The following is a 15,239-nucleotide window of genomic DNA, read 5'->3' as shown; positions in this document are numbered from 1 at the left end:
TAGGGTAATTTAAATGGTCAATTCAGGCGGTTTTAGGAATAATAAATTGGGTGACTTATTCGTCACATACTACATTATGAAAGAGAAGTTATTGGTTACAATGCTTACCTGTCCAAATAGTAATATTATACAAGAACCACGGCGGAAAAAAAATGTTACCCTTTTTCATTATAATATGTCAAGTCCATTTAAATTTTTGCTTATTTGTGCGTAACAAAAAGAGTTCACATTAATAGTTCAAATGTGCGTACAAATCGCGAAAAAAAACAAGCAAAAATTGTATGTTTACTTGGTTCACCGACAGGCACTGCATGAAAATAGGCTTATCAAACATTCTAACGCACTGTACGCATGTAAATTTTATTTTATTTTTTGGATTGTTATTTTAAATTTTTATATTGTAGGTATCACATGTAATTATTATTTATCTTAAGTTACTTTATGATTTGTTGTGAATTATTGTGGCTTAACGCGGGCACAGCCTAAAAAGCCATAATAGGTTGGTGAAGATGTATCCAAATGTAATTTTAAATGAATAAATATAAAAATAAAACTATGCACTCCAATCATCCGCATTTAAACATAAATGTTTCCTGAATCACATTCAATAAATAATTTATCTAAAAGTAATAAAAATAACAATAAAGGCGTATGTAAGCCAAGGCCCCAGAAAATATAACAATATCAATATTCCGAAGGGAAAAATAAAGATGGAATGTTTGTAAGACTTATGTGCGAAAAGGCTGTATAATAAAATAACAATCAATAATTAACACGATTGCAAATACAGATAACATTAGTACAAATCATTACTAATATTGATTGCCATGTTTCATTACCCATTTTATCTGTCCGCCTCGCGGTCTAATAGTCAGCGCGTTTGTCTACCATGCAAGTGGTCTCGGGTTCAATTACCGACATGATTGACATGAACTATTGATTTTTTAAAACTGGAAATATTACATTTTAATTAATTTATCTGCATTTAATTTCTTCATCATGTATAATAAATGAAAAAATTAATTAATTTATTACAAATAATAAAAAAAAAGTGCTGCGTTAGTTTGGAAATGTATAGCGAATGGACAGCGAAAGAACGGCTAAAAGATATACGATGCGAATTTTGACGGATGCAGAAAATGAGGAAGATCGAGAAAGACATGGCGCGATCAAGTCCATCGAATACTTGAAGATGGACATATCAAGATTAGAAATAATCGGCGTGCGTTCATGAGAAGATGTATTAATGCAAAGGAAGCAAGGTCTGTATGCAAAGACAGAGTGATATGGCGTTCTATTTTTTTTATTTATTTTTGCACCACAACAGACCATTGGGCCTAATTACAGTGGTGAATTACATCACAGAAAACCCAGGCTTGAGAAAAATCCTTTTTTTTTTTTTGTGTTCTCACCGGGAATCGAACCCGGAACCGTCCGCATGTGAGTCAAGCGTGTTGACCACTACACCACGGAGGCCGCCTATCTATCCTCTCTGCCTACCCTTACAAGGAAACGGCGTGATGGTTTGTTTGTTTTAAAAACTGGTTTGTTTTTACACTGGAGTATTTCATAGTTCATCACCTTCACGTAACAAAAATTAACAAGATACGCTGCGTTTGGTGTGCAAATACAGTGCCCTCCCTATGTACCATTTTATGAGGAAAGGGAATGATGGTGGTGGTTTCATTACCACCATGATTACCGGTCACTGATCATGCTCTACTTCGTTAATTTCCAGGTAATTTAATTAAAAACATTTGACGCTAATTACTAAACGCCGTAATTAATTCATTACATATTACCGAAGCCTTCAAATTTCAATTTATTTATTTTATTTGCGTTTACGTAAATTACAAAAATATTTCAATGCATACACGACACGAAAAAATTAATACTAAAATTTAAATATACAAAGATGGTAAAATAAAATTACAAAAAGGATGCTCTCCTCTCTGAACCTTTTTTCACTAATATGAAAAATGTCGATATCCGAAGAAATACGGTTGAGTAAAGACATTGCTCTTCCTACTGGCATTACCATCGGCAGGTTGATTCTGCAAGCAGGAAGATAAAACAGCTTAAGCTTCCTATGTCTAAGGTAGTCATTAGGAACATGAAGAAAAATACTCTCCATTATGTTGATCGTAATACCACGGATTAATCGGAAAAAATACATGAGCAAGTATGCATTTCTTCTTTTCTCTAAACTGCTGTAGCCAAATATTCCCAGTATGAAGACGGGTACAACCACGGATAGTATCCGCACTCCCTTAAGTAAAGATATCTCAGAAATTTCTTCTGAACCATCTCCAGCATAACAGAGTACTCCAATTCGGGGGGCGCCCAGATCAGAGATCCACACTCAAGTCTGCTTCGCACCAAATAGGAGGAAAGAATCACGGTTTACACTGAAGAAAATCAGTGGGTTTTTTAAAGAGTATTTTTTTAATGGACTATTAAACTAACACATTTTTTAAAATTAAACTCCGCGTGAGACGTCTCAAGTTCTCTCCGCTTCTTCTCGATCAGTTCTGCAGATTGGTCCGTTGACTTACCGTAAACCGGAAATATTTTACAACACTCTTATCATTGGTTGTTTCATATGAACTAGTGACGTCGTTCCAAGTAGTTCGATTTTATTAAAATATTTTTATTACTTTTTTCATACATTTTTAAGGAACTTTGGCGTACAATGCACTAATTTTAACCATGCGTAAGAAATATTTTTTTATATGCAATTTTCCGTAGGGCTGAACTTCCTCATTTTCGAATTAATTTGACTACATCATCACTATTAAAACATGTAAGTTACTTATTACTTATTATGTAGTAAATATATAAAAGTAATAAAATAAAGTTACAAACTCCATCTTAATATTATGAATAAATCTACAGACGCAGTATACAGTTCTGTGTGTGAAATAGAACCAGAATTCTGGACGAGTGTTTTTAACTCGATGGGTATTTTCAGGTAAAAATACCTGAATACGCTTCGAAGTGTAGTGGGCCTGCCATGCCTGAGGTCCCGGGTTCGATTCCTGGTAAGGTAGACATGACAGTGTGATTTTTAAAACTATAATATTTTATTGTCCTTGGACTGGCACTGGAATCGTAAGACTGATCACATCACCTCAATGTAACTTCAATAGATCGAGATACGCTGCATTTAGTATACTAATACAGTGCCCTATACACCATAGGGTGCGCAAAAGGGTATGGTGATAATGACGTTATATAACACATTTATATTTTCTACACTAAATTTTTAAAAGAAGCCTTAAGCCTTATTATTGGTATCTACAATAATTATTTATTATTATTGTTTTATCGCATTACGGATATTGTTTTTAAGAAAACTGGTAATTAAAAAAAACTTTATTTTGTTTTAGTTAAAATGTTAAGTATAAAAATTTCAAATTCTTTAACAAAATAATTTTACCAAGTTTATATTAAAAGAGACTTATTTAACATTTAGCAGGAGAACTTTGTGTGTGTGAAAATAAGTTTTCATGTAAATCATTCTAGAGTGTGCCAGTGTGAGTAACACAAATTAAGTTTATATTTTTACTTGGTTCACTGATAAACACTAACACATTAACAAAGGGTTATTAAACACATGAACGCACTGTGTGTACAATATATTTATTTATAAAAACAAAAATATTGCAACGGAAGTATGCATATTTTGTTTATTTCCAATAATTAAGTGCGCTCGGAATAAATCTCGGAAGTACATTGCATTACATACAATAAAAATAATGTTTTTTTGTACTTACTTAATTGTTGTTACAAGAATCGTGACAAACCTGAACTGACGACCGGTATTAACATTAGTTGCAGCCAATAATTTTATTTCCCAACCAGGTACAAATAATATGTCTACGTAATTTTAATAAGTAAATAGTATCATTACAGGTACTAAATATTTTTAAGATCGTCGACAAAAAATTTAAATGCTGCAAGGGACAAAAATCCGAAAATGAGTTGCCATTTTACAAAACGTTTTTTTTCCGTTTTGATTTGTCTAATCAAAAAATATGTCCCCGTACGCTATTTATTTTCCAAGAGATATTTACCGTTTATTTTAAAGGGGAATAAAGGACCAATTTTTTATTTAAAAACGAAGTAATGAACATGAATGTTCAAAATATTGAGTTGCAAGCATCGACCTATTAATAGGTTAATGACTATCATATCTCCGGCAACATAGTAGATAAAAATTCCCCAAAATATATTGAAATAAAAATTTTACCAGCTGGCAACACATTTCTGTCAAACTTGTCATTACTCATAAAATGTGTCTGTTATTGTGAATTGAATTTATTTGCAACAAAAAGTAAGTTTTCATTCTATATTTTCTACTTTTTACCGCATGATAATAATAATGTTTGGATAATTTATATAGCGCCATTTTTGTGAAAATCACCTCACCTGATATTTATTATATTATTTGTTTAAGCATGTGTTTGTTAAACTTCTCATTTCAAATTCAAAAGACTTGCAATTTAAATTTTAGGTTTTTAGTATACTTATGGACAGATTTTGGAGAGTAGAAGATGGAGATAATTTTCTGTCACAATTTTTATACAATTTCAGAGGAATCCAGTTCATTCGGTTTTGATGTATTTTATGAATTATACTTACGCCTAAAAAAAAATATACTTCTATGTTATTCGTTTTGGAATTCTTACTTTTTTTATGTACCTACCTACCCACATTTAAAAAAAGTTATTTCATGCCATGTACAAAGCATTGTTAAAAACTATTCATATTTCCATAAGTCATATGTGTACCTGTTGACAAAAACGTACCTTTTGTGAAAATTGCTGTAAAATAAAATGGGTGCTTCTTCTAGCATTTTAAAAATTAGTGAGCTATAGGCAATAAAATTATAAATCTAAAGAGAAACAACAAAAAAACTATTACTCTTACGAGAAAAAAAATAACAAGAAAAAAAATATTGTTCAAAGGTACGCCACTTGCCCCTAATAGCGGGTTATATAGGTACTTAACTAAAAAAAACATTAAAAACATACATATTACTTTATTTAGTACATAATAGAATATTTCAATATTTGTTAGATATAATTTTTATTCCGATTTAGAGTATAGTTTAAATAAAACATTTATAACATTTGACGCAGTATTTGAATATAAATATTATTATGTTGATTACGTTTTTATTATAAGGTATACACGACGAACAGATAGGTAAAAATGTATGTAGGTACTCAAGTGCGAGGTAAACTAAAAAAACATTTTCACATGTTTACTTAAAGATAAAATACATACGCGAAACACAAAAATAAAACGAGACAGGTAAAAACGAATTATTTAGAATATTTATTACATACCTCTCGATTGAATTATTTATGAAATAACCTCGACAAACGGGCACTGTTTATGGAAAGGAGTAGCGAACAGAAACGTCAGCTTTATTTCAATAAAATTAAACATCAGTTTACGCACTCACAATCACGGTGATGCCATCATGCACTTTTATCAAATAGTGAAGATGAATCGAATGATGATAAAATAAACACAAAACTATAATTTTAATGACTACGGGATAATGTTTACTTTTACTATTGTCTTACTACTACAGTCACCAACGGGCGAGGTTATGATACACGTATTTCTGCTACAATCATTGGTATTTCACGATTTTTTTTTAATAATATGAAAAAACATGGCAATCACGTCCACTTAAACACTGGTCAATTTGGATGACGATAACTCAATCCGCAATTTCACGTATTTTAAAAATGAAATGGCGGCCCCGACCGAAGACACATTTCCACTCGAGCACCCATTAGACGCGCCGTGGGCCGAGAGCAGATGACAAACGATCGACTGCTAAAATAGAGATGTGGTGTTGGAAATCGATATTGATAAAACTATATTATACAATAATGTAATGTAATGTAATGCAATCATGTTATTTTAGAATATAATTATAACATTAACAACCTTTAAAGTAATTATAATGAAAACATTTAAAAACATTTTTTTAGAAATAATTTAAATAAGCCAATAAACGTATACTTCTATCGGAAATAAAACCTAACCTGCACCTAAACGGAGCAAATGTTTAAAACTAAATACTTTATTTAACTATAGTAAATAATTATAAAACCGTTTATATTCTCTTTCAAGGCGGATGAAGAATACAGTTCTGTCTGTGAAATAGGATCAAAACTTTGGATGAGTGTTTTGGATTCGATGGTTGCTCTCGGGTAAAAATCCTAAATGAGGAAATGGAGTGTAAATAAATTAACTTGTCGTGTAGTAGTTGGCGCGTTCGCTCACCATTATTGTCCTGTGTTCAATTCTTTGAAGGGTGGAAGTGACATATTGATTGTATAGGTTATTTACACTGCAATATTTCATTTTCCCTGGACTGGGACCCAAGCGTAAGCCTGAACAAAGGTAATGAATGAAAGTAAGGACCTTCATGTAACCGATGATCAAAATGCGTTGAATTTAGTTTACAAGAGCAGTGCTTTATGCACTGTTAATTAAATAAAATAAAATTTAATCCGGCACTAAAAGCAGCCATCACAGTGTATTTGTATTTTGAAAAATTTGTTTATAACTGCTTCAATAACAAAAAAATTATAACATATCCCTAACTATATGAAGCCAAGAGCCCTGTTTTGAAGGAGCGAATTATCTTATAAGCGTTTATGCACAGCTTACCATTATAATTGACTTTCAATAATAATGTTTTGTAGTAAACATGCTTATGGGAAAATAAGTAAAATAATTAGTATATCAATCATCATCATCTTCAGTCCCTTTCCGCACCTAATGGTGCATAGGGCACTGCATTCGTACACCAAATGCAACGTATCTTGATATTTTTTTTGTTACATGAAGGTAAGATGATCAGTCATATGCTTCAGGTACCAGTCTAGGGTCTATGAAATATTCTGGTGTAAAAACACCTTTTTCAATAAATATTTCAAATCAACCACGTCGGGAATCGAAACCAAGACCTCTCGCATGGTAGGCAAATGCGCTGACCGTTACTACGGGGCCGAAAATAATATAATAATTACATAAACATTAATTTTAATAAACACCTGGACAATACGCTTAATAATAATAGATAAATCTATACAATGGTGATCAGCAGTCTCCTGCAATGGTCTCTTCCTTTAGACGAAATCCAAACTTGTATACTTCTCCCGAAAAATGGCTTTTGTTTTGGAGAAGTTGATATGTTCATTCAAGAGATTGGAATCTTAAGGCCACAAAAGAAAAATTTCTGTGAGTGAAAGTCATACGTGTTTTTGGTATTAAATAATTCAAATGACAGAAATACCTGGTACTTGCATTCTGCTGGGATCTCCTTTTATAACTTCATGACCAGAAAATGTTATTATGACAAATATTATTTTGTTTTACTCTATAAATATATTTTATATCTCAAACGTATTGAAGACAAAACTTCTTTAATATCATTGGCCACAATAACAATATTGTTTTTGCCTAAGGTTATTTCAATTTGCACATAAAAAGGCATCAATTTAAAAATGACGATCAAAATCGATGTACTATAAATGTCGATATGACAGCACATCTCTACTATGTATTCAATAAGCAGTCCTACCACATTCGCCAGCATTAATTTTATTTTTAATCTTGGTGTTACTGGTATCAAAAATAGGCGTATTATTTAAAAATCATATTTTTAAGTCGTAACTCACATATAATAAACCTATACAATAAAGAATTTGAAAAGGGTGTAAGTACATTAGTGAACTTATAATTTTTAACTCATCAATGTATCAGCAAATATTTACTCTTTGCCAATAAAACAATTAACGACATCTATCGGAATTATTTTTACAGAAATCTAAAAAGAGAAGGTTTGCGCCTAAGACAAATAATTTATTCTGAGACTATCATTAGTTTATTATTTAAAATATATCGATTAAATAACGTTTTGACTGAAATGCAGTTTAATTTAGGTTAGGGCTTTGAAGTTACAAAGTCAAAATTAAATATTCGTGAGTAAATTGATTACACTGAGGGTCAAACAGCACTAGAGCGGCTCTGCGCTACGCGTCGCGGCTTCACGAAATATTGTTTTCGCTTTTTTGAACGAAACGAACGGCACTACAGCTGCGCTGCACAGCGCGGCTCTCATACAAAATTATGTCGCGCAGCGCCGCTGAAGTACAGCGACACTGTTGTACTGCTTGATCTTCGTCGGAATGTCATTATAAAATGGTTAGGTAGGACCTCGAATCAAGGTTTTTTTTCGTCAAGAAGGTAAATAGGTTAGCCAATTCAAAATATGTATAGTGATAAATCTATCAGTATTGATAATTTTGATTCTATTTATTTAAAGAACACAACAGCCATTACAATAAAAAATGCAGTATTTTCAAATAAACCAAAATTATAGGCCAATTATTATAGTTTTCTATAGATTACTAAATATACATAGCCAAAAAAACACATAGGTACTTGTGTAAAGCCACCCCGTATCAGTCAGTAAAAAAATAGAATAAATATGCATAGGCGTAATATTAACGTTGTAATTAATGTTATATATAGAAATATATGTGAATAATATATGAATTATACTAGCACATAGTTTCTTGTAAAAACACTTGTCTAATAAAAAGGATATTTTGGCATATTATATGTTTAAATGCATTTATTTTAAGGTACCTAACCATTGAATTTAAGAAATAATTTATGTAGGTAATCTAAGCCAAATATTTCAAGAGATTATTAAACTTACCTTGACGTCTGCCATTGTTTTATAGTGCTTCTCCAGATTTTATTTATCACTGTTTTACCCGCCCATTCACTTAAGTTAAATTGTTACTCCCTTTTTTAATAATACGAAATCACACTTTTAATTTTATAATACACTGGTTAAATTCTTAAGCTTTTCGTTACTTATCGCCGTTGGTCGTTGGAGGTACTGAATCACTCAACTGATGTGAAAACATATTGCTACTTTTGTAACATTTCAATAAATCGAATTTTCCATGTTGGAAGAATTTCTTGGCATGTACCAATTTATTTATATTGTCAAAACCTGTGCAATTATTTATTTACTATGTTTATATAATTTATGTATGTGATTCAGTGGAATTTAAAGTTTTCTTTTGACATTTATCGAGTTTACATTTAGTATTGTAATATTTTCAAACGACTGTACTTACAACTTGGTAACTAAAGGTCTTTGTATTTTTTACATTTCCGCAAATATACTGTTTAATATCAATTCAAAGTACAATTTTATTGAAAGTAGTATATTTTAAAGTATGTGTACTTAGGTAGTAAAAAAACTTTTCATTGTGTATGTTGTTTCCTAAACTTTATTTACATTACGGACCCCAAACTTTGCAACAATAAAATAACAACAAAAAAAAGAAAACCTTCCAAAACTTTTTTGATGTTTACGTTTTTTAAAATATGTGTAATTTGTACTACCTAAATTTGGCATTGTGTGTGTTAGAAAAAAATAAATTATTATAGTCTTTAAAAAAAGACGATGTTTGATTATATTAATATTTAATCTGTAGGTAGATTTATTATTTTGTAATAAGTAATATTTATTATTTATGTTTTTGTCATAAAGTGTACAAAAATATTAAAATAATATCCTTGATTTTTTTACGGCGCAAAGGAAATGAAAATTTCGTGTGGTTTATAAGAAGTTCATATTTCAATTTTTTAAATTAATGTTTTTTTTTTTAATATCCGCGCTTTATTTTATGGTGTTGGTACTTTTTCCCGAACGGTGTACTAAACATATGTAATTATTATTCCGTTCATAATGCCGTATTTAATCAATAAGTTAGTGAATTGATTCGGTCTACCAACTTATTTATTTTATAAATATTCATTTCAATAATTTGAATAAAAATGCCACTAAGTAATAAAACAAAATAAGTACTTGTGTGATACTTGAAACTGGACATCGGATATCGCTATATATGGTAACAATATTATAAAACACACTTGAACAAATTGTGGGTGTGAGTAATGTCATGTTATTGATCTTCAACTGCTGTTTACGAAAAACGGCAAATTCCTCAAATTCTTATTTACATCTTGGATCGTAGCCAAATATAAGCATATTACGTGCCTATGTACTTTCGTATGTATGTATAATACATAGGGCTGAATATTATTTATCTGGTGGAAATCAAGGGAAGTTTGACAACTCACGGCTATTTTGTGTTATGGCCTCATCGCGTGATAAATAAGAAATATCTGCAGGAGCAATCCCTCATATGTATTACAATATACATAGCACATACATATATAAACTCAAGGTAAAACACGATTATGCCTAACATAACGAAGAAAATTATTTGAATTTCCTATGAAAAAAAAGATGTTTAATTTCCGTATCTATGAAATATATCCTACCACCTGATAAATAATTTACCTACAGTGTTTCAACTTATCTGATAGTGTATGCGACAATTTACCTTGCTACTACTACTACCATCACATCATTTGGGATGGAAGGCCACACGCGTCTATCCTGACATACATTCCTAGCTTCTTCCACATTCATACATCTTGTTATACATGCCCTTCAATTGTGTCTGCTTTTGACATGAGTAGATTTGAGATTTTGGCTTGACTGATCATGCCACGTCTTTCTTATTCGTATTTCTACTACTCCGTTATCTCATTTTTATATAAAATGGTAATTTAAAATTGATATGGCAGCCTTATTTTTATCGACAGTAAACGTCAACGTCGTCAACTTTTGTCCATCATGCAAAAGGGTTCGGGTTCGATTCCTGGCATGGTTGACATGAAATATTTATTTAAAAAAATATTTTAAGAATATTTCATAGTCCCTGGACTGGCATCTAAAGCGTAAGACTGATCATCTTACCTTTTTTGTAACATAAATTATCGATATACGCTGCGATTGGTGTACCAAAGTAGTGCCCTATGCACCATTAGGTGCGAAAGGGGAATGATGATGAAACGTCAACAGGATTTTTATTTTGTCTAAATGTTTATAGATTAGATAGATTTTACCCCCTGGGAGTTTGCACAAATACTTATACTAAGGTAATGGCATCAGTAATGGACTGCACCTTAGTTATGGACAAAAGTTTATTAAATCCTTTAAAATAAGAAATATTCAACATATTTTTATACTGGCAAAAATGAATCATAAACTATAGATATTTATCTATCAACCGGGATGCATATCGCGACAATCGGCTATTACGTTAAAAAATAGCTAGCATTTAAAGGCACCAATCGAACGGCGTTAGCGAAATTCATAATTTCTTGCAGAAATAATTAGTGAGGTGAGTAACTATTTTGTAATTAGTTGGTAGAAATTTTAGTAATTACTTATTGAAATATTAAATAATACGTTTTCTAGACATACCGTAGATACGAAATCAATCTAAATTCATACCTAGCTACTTGTATATTTTGTCAAATTTGAATGTTCATAACTGACTACCGATTTTCATCTTAGACCAGTGATGGACAAAATGTCCATAAATTGAGTCAAATAGTTTATATGTGTTTTCATCGCAGTTACCTTCAATTTAAGTCTGTCGTGCCGTCTTTGTTGTACATTATGTTTGTGGTACTGATAAGTGTACGCAATTTAGTCATGGACATGGGTGTCCAATACTGGTTGTCCATAAGTGGATCTTAAATAAAGGTATATTTTGTGTTTTCTTTTCTAGCCATGGCACCCAAAAAAAAATATACGCCAAAACAAATGGGACGTGCCGTAGATGCAGTGAACAGGGGGGAAGCAGTAGGGGCAGCGGCGTTAAAATATGGTGTACCACAAATAAATAACCCAGGAATAATTGAAAACAAACTTTTTTCTTTGTTTGAAATTAGTACAATGACGTTATCTATTGGAAACACCTTCAGATGGTCGGAAAAAACCGATAAGATTTGGTACAAAATAGAAGACATTGTGGAAAGGATAAATGATCCTGTACAGCAAAATAAAAGAGGTTTTTTTTAAAGTAATGAAGATGGAAAAATATTTACCTAATATCTATATGACCTAAAGAGATTTTGTTACTCATACGTCCAATGCTGGACGTCCATTACTGGACTTTGTCCATTGATGGGTGTCCATAATTAGATTTTGTCTGTCCATCACTGATGATTAGAAGTAACTATGGTTTTTCTATTTTTTTATTTAAACCTGTAACCCGTTATTAATTTTATTATTAAAAAAAGATTTCCAACATACCGTACTATTATTATTTCACATCGTCTGATTTCATTTTGTTAAAAATGGATCGTAGGGTTATGAAGTCTAAAAACATTTTCTAAAACTGTCCATCACTGGTGCCTTTACCTTATATTGTTGCAGAAGAGAATATTTTTTTGAGAAAGGATATGGAAATACAGGCATTTACAAGTCTTACGATCAGTCATCTTTCAAGTTAAAATGGTTTACATACTGTGTAGCGATAAGCATTCTGACTATGTTTAAATATCCATATTTCTTTAATGTTCTTCTGTTTCATTTTTATTTGTTTTATTTAACTTCTTGTTATTACATATATGTACATTGGCGGACTTATTGCCAAATCGTATTTTTTTCCAACCAACCGATAAAATAAAAGGTGTTATTTATATAATTTGTGTTTCAAAACGAACGCGAGAAAAATAAAACAAAATATGTACGAAAATGGAACTACATTCACCTAAGATTTGAACAGGTGGGTGCCCAGAATCTTCACGCCAGAGCACAGTCAAAAGCGGGTGTGTATTTTTGGATCGTTTTGTACAGGAAGGAGAAGAGTTTCTGGACTATCGGGACGGGGGATGAGATGCGGATGTGTCATATTCCAGAATCCAAAAGACAATCACTTTAATAGCGTCATTCAGCTTCCCCATCCACTTAGAAGTTCGAAACGACCCATTCGGCCGGAAAAGTTATGGCATCAGTTTTCTAGGACCGTAAGGGAGTCCCTTTAGTTGATTGTATGCCTAAAGGGACTATCATTAATGCAGAAGCTTACTGCAATACCCTAAAAATCTCAAAAGAGCCATACAGAACCGCAGAAGGGGAATGCTGACCCGGGGAGTAAGTTTCCCGCATGATAACGCCAGGGCCTCGATTATGATGGGAAGATAAATACGTCATACCTTCACCTTGACGGTATAGTTGAAGATAAATTCCCTCTAGCGATTATAAAGATATCCTACCGACCCCCCACCTTCAAGTTTTGGGTAGGTACATCGATATGAATCAAGGGGAAGCGTGCGTCACGGTACACATATTTACGCTCTAAAATGACAGTTTCAGTATGACGTCATAGTTGAAGATAAAAGTCTCCAGACTGACTACAAAGGTATAGTACCCATACCCCCACCATCAAGTTTTGATGTAAGTACATCATTTTATACCGACGGGTCTAGAACCCCTCGATACGTTTATCTACGCATAAACAGTGTCAAAAATTTGGTTCCACAGAGCAATTTTTGTTTAGTTATGATTTTTTTTTTAAATTATCGTTTTGAGTTTGGCACTTTTTTTCTTAAAAGCCTATTAAAAATATGATAGAGAAATAAGCTTAGAGTATATACATCTGTAGAGGGATAACAAAACATTGTACCAATCCAATGCATGTTTCCTGTTATAGCGGACTCATATTTTACAATATGTTCTAAATGAGAGAAAGGGAGACAAAAAAAAATCTGTGGGTACGGTCCTCATTATTAGAGAAGCCTATTTAAAATATAAATGAGAACTATTTTAAATGTAAATGACGTAAGGAACGCGGACTAATTGTTTGCGGTCATTCCATTGGCTTGTTTTGATCATATGATGTCGATATGACAAGTAGGAAGAACATACCGAGGTAAGATACAGATAGTACAGAAGTTAAGTATACCGTCTCGATATATACAGATGAAGATAGCGTTCATAATCGAGGTACAGGCCTCACACCGCGCGAGTTACACAGGAGCTGTTGACATTTTATGGATGGGATATTGTCACCCACCCCCTATTAACCCGACTTGGCGCTTCCGGACTATCACCTTTTCACGAGTTTTTAGATGGGAAACGTTTTTCCAACGATCAGAGGTCGAAGAAGCGGGAAGACCTGAAACAGCTGGCGGCGGATTTCTATAACACTGGCTCCGACTGCAGTAATGTCTCGATCTCGACAGTGACTACGTTGAAAATATTTGTGAATTATTCTGTGAATAATAAATACAAGCATTTTTCGATCCTACATAAATGTTGTAACCTTGTTTTGTGGAGGACCCTCGTATTTAAAGTAATCTGGGAGTCTCTGGCCCTATTTATTGCACTAGCCTCATGCAAGAAGGAAAACGGTCATTTTAATTGTTCAGTTCTTAAATAAGTTTATTTTTATAAAATAAGAATGGATAACCGTAATTAATTAAATATTACCATCATATTTAATCACAAGGAACTGTAGCTATGTATCGATGTTAACTGAATTTATGACAGTTTTTTTTCCCAATTTTTCCAAAACAAAACGAAAAAAAGTGAGCATTTTCCACACCTCCTTTTGTTCGCGTTCAATCGAGTAAATACAGCTGCCAAAGCTGCTCGCGATATTTGCGCAGTGTACGCCAAAGATGCATTGAATTATTTACTTATTTGTTGTAAAATAATGAAGGAGAATACATTATTGGCTAGTCCCTTGTAAAATAATAAAGGAGAACACATTATTGATTTATTTGTGGTATTTTTTTTTCTCTGTTCTCTTGTTTTTGAAAAAAATGGACACAACTTATATTAACACCAACAAGTATATCTTTCTTCAGTCAACTTTTCCCTTACAATATACCTACCCATAACTGGATTTTTTAAATAACTATCCATAATGGTACTATCACGCCTTTTCACATAAATGTATTTATGCCTTTCGGTTATATAGACTTTTTACTTTACCAAATACTTTTTATAAATATTTAATTTATCAAAGCACGTCAAGTGACTCGGCCGTCCTCGTCCTACGTTACCATTTACTCTCGCCACATTTTACAGATATTTGTTTTACTACTCGTACATTTATTCAAAAGATAAAGGGTAAATTCCTTTTTCTTTTTATTATTATTTGTAGATATTACATTTGATTTAGAGCGGGATACCGACTGGGTAGATTATTATTTTGTAATTGTAAAATACTTCAAACGTTAGATATTAATAATCAGTGGCACTTTGAAAACTGTTGAATTATTAAATATTCAAATTCGAATGTTATGTTGGG

General features: G+C 32.1%; 1 long non-coding RNA gene across 1 annotated transcript; it reads left to right on the top strand.

Annotated features, from left to right (window-relative positions):
• The first annotated feature begins 9,999 nt into the window (after positions 1–9,999).
• Positions 10,000–12,287, top strand: LOC148278493 (uncharacterized). The gene is made up of 2 exons (XR_015823188.1): positions 10,000–10,307; positions 11,706–12,287. It is a non-coding gene; the product is annotated as an uncharacterized LOC148278493 (long non-coding RNA).
• The last annotated feature ends 2,952 nt before the right edge of the window (positions 12,288–15,239 follow it).

Source organism: Micrasema longulum, unplaced genomic scaffold (assembly GCF_059751315.1).
Source record: "Micrasema longulum isolate JH-2025_06_02 unplaced genomic scaffold, ASM5975131v1 h1tg000874l, whole genome shotgun sequence".
NCBI lineage: Eukaryota > Metazoa > Arthropoda > Insecta > Trichoptera > Brachycentridae > Micrasema > Micrasema longulum.
Note: the sequence above shows the minus strand (reverse complement) of the source record. Positions and strands in the feature narration are given on the sequence as shown.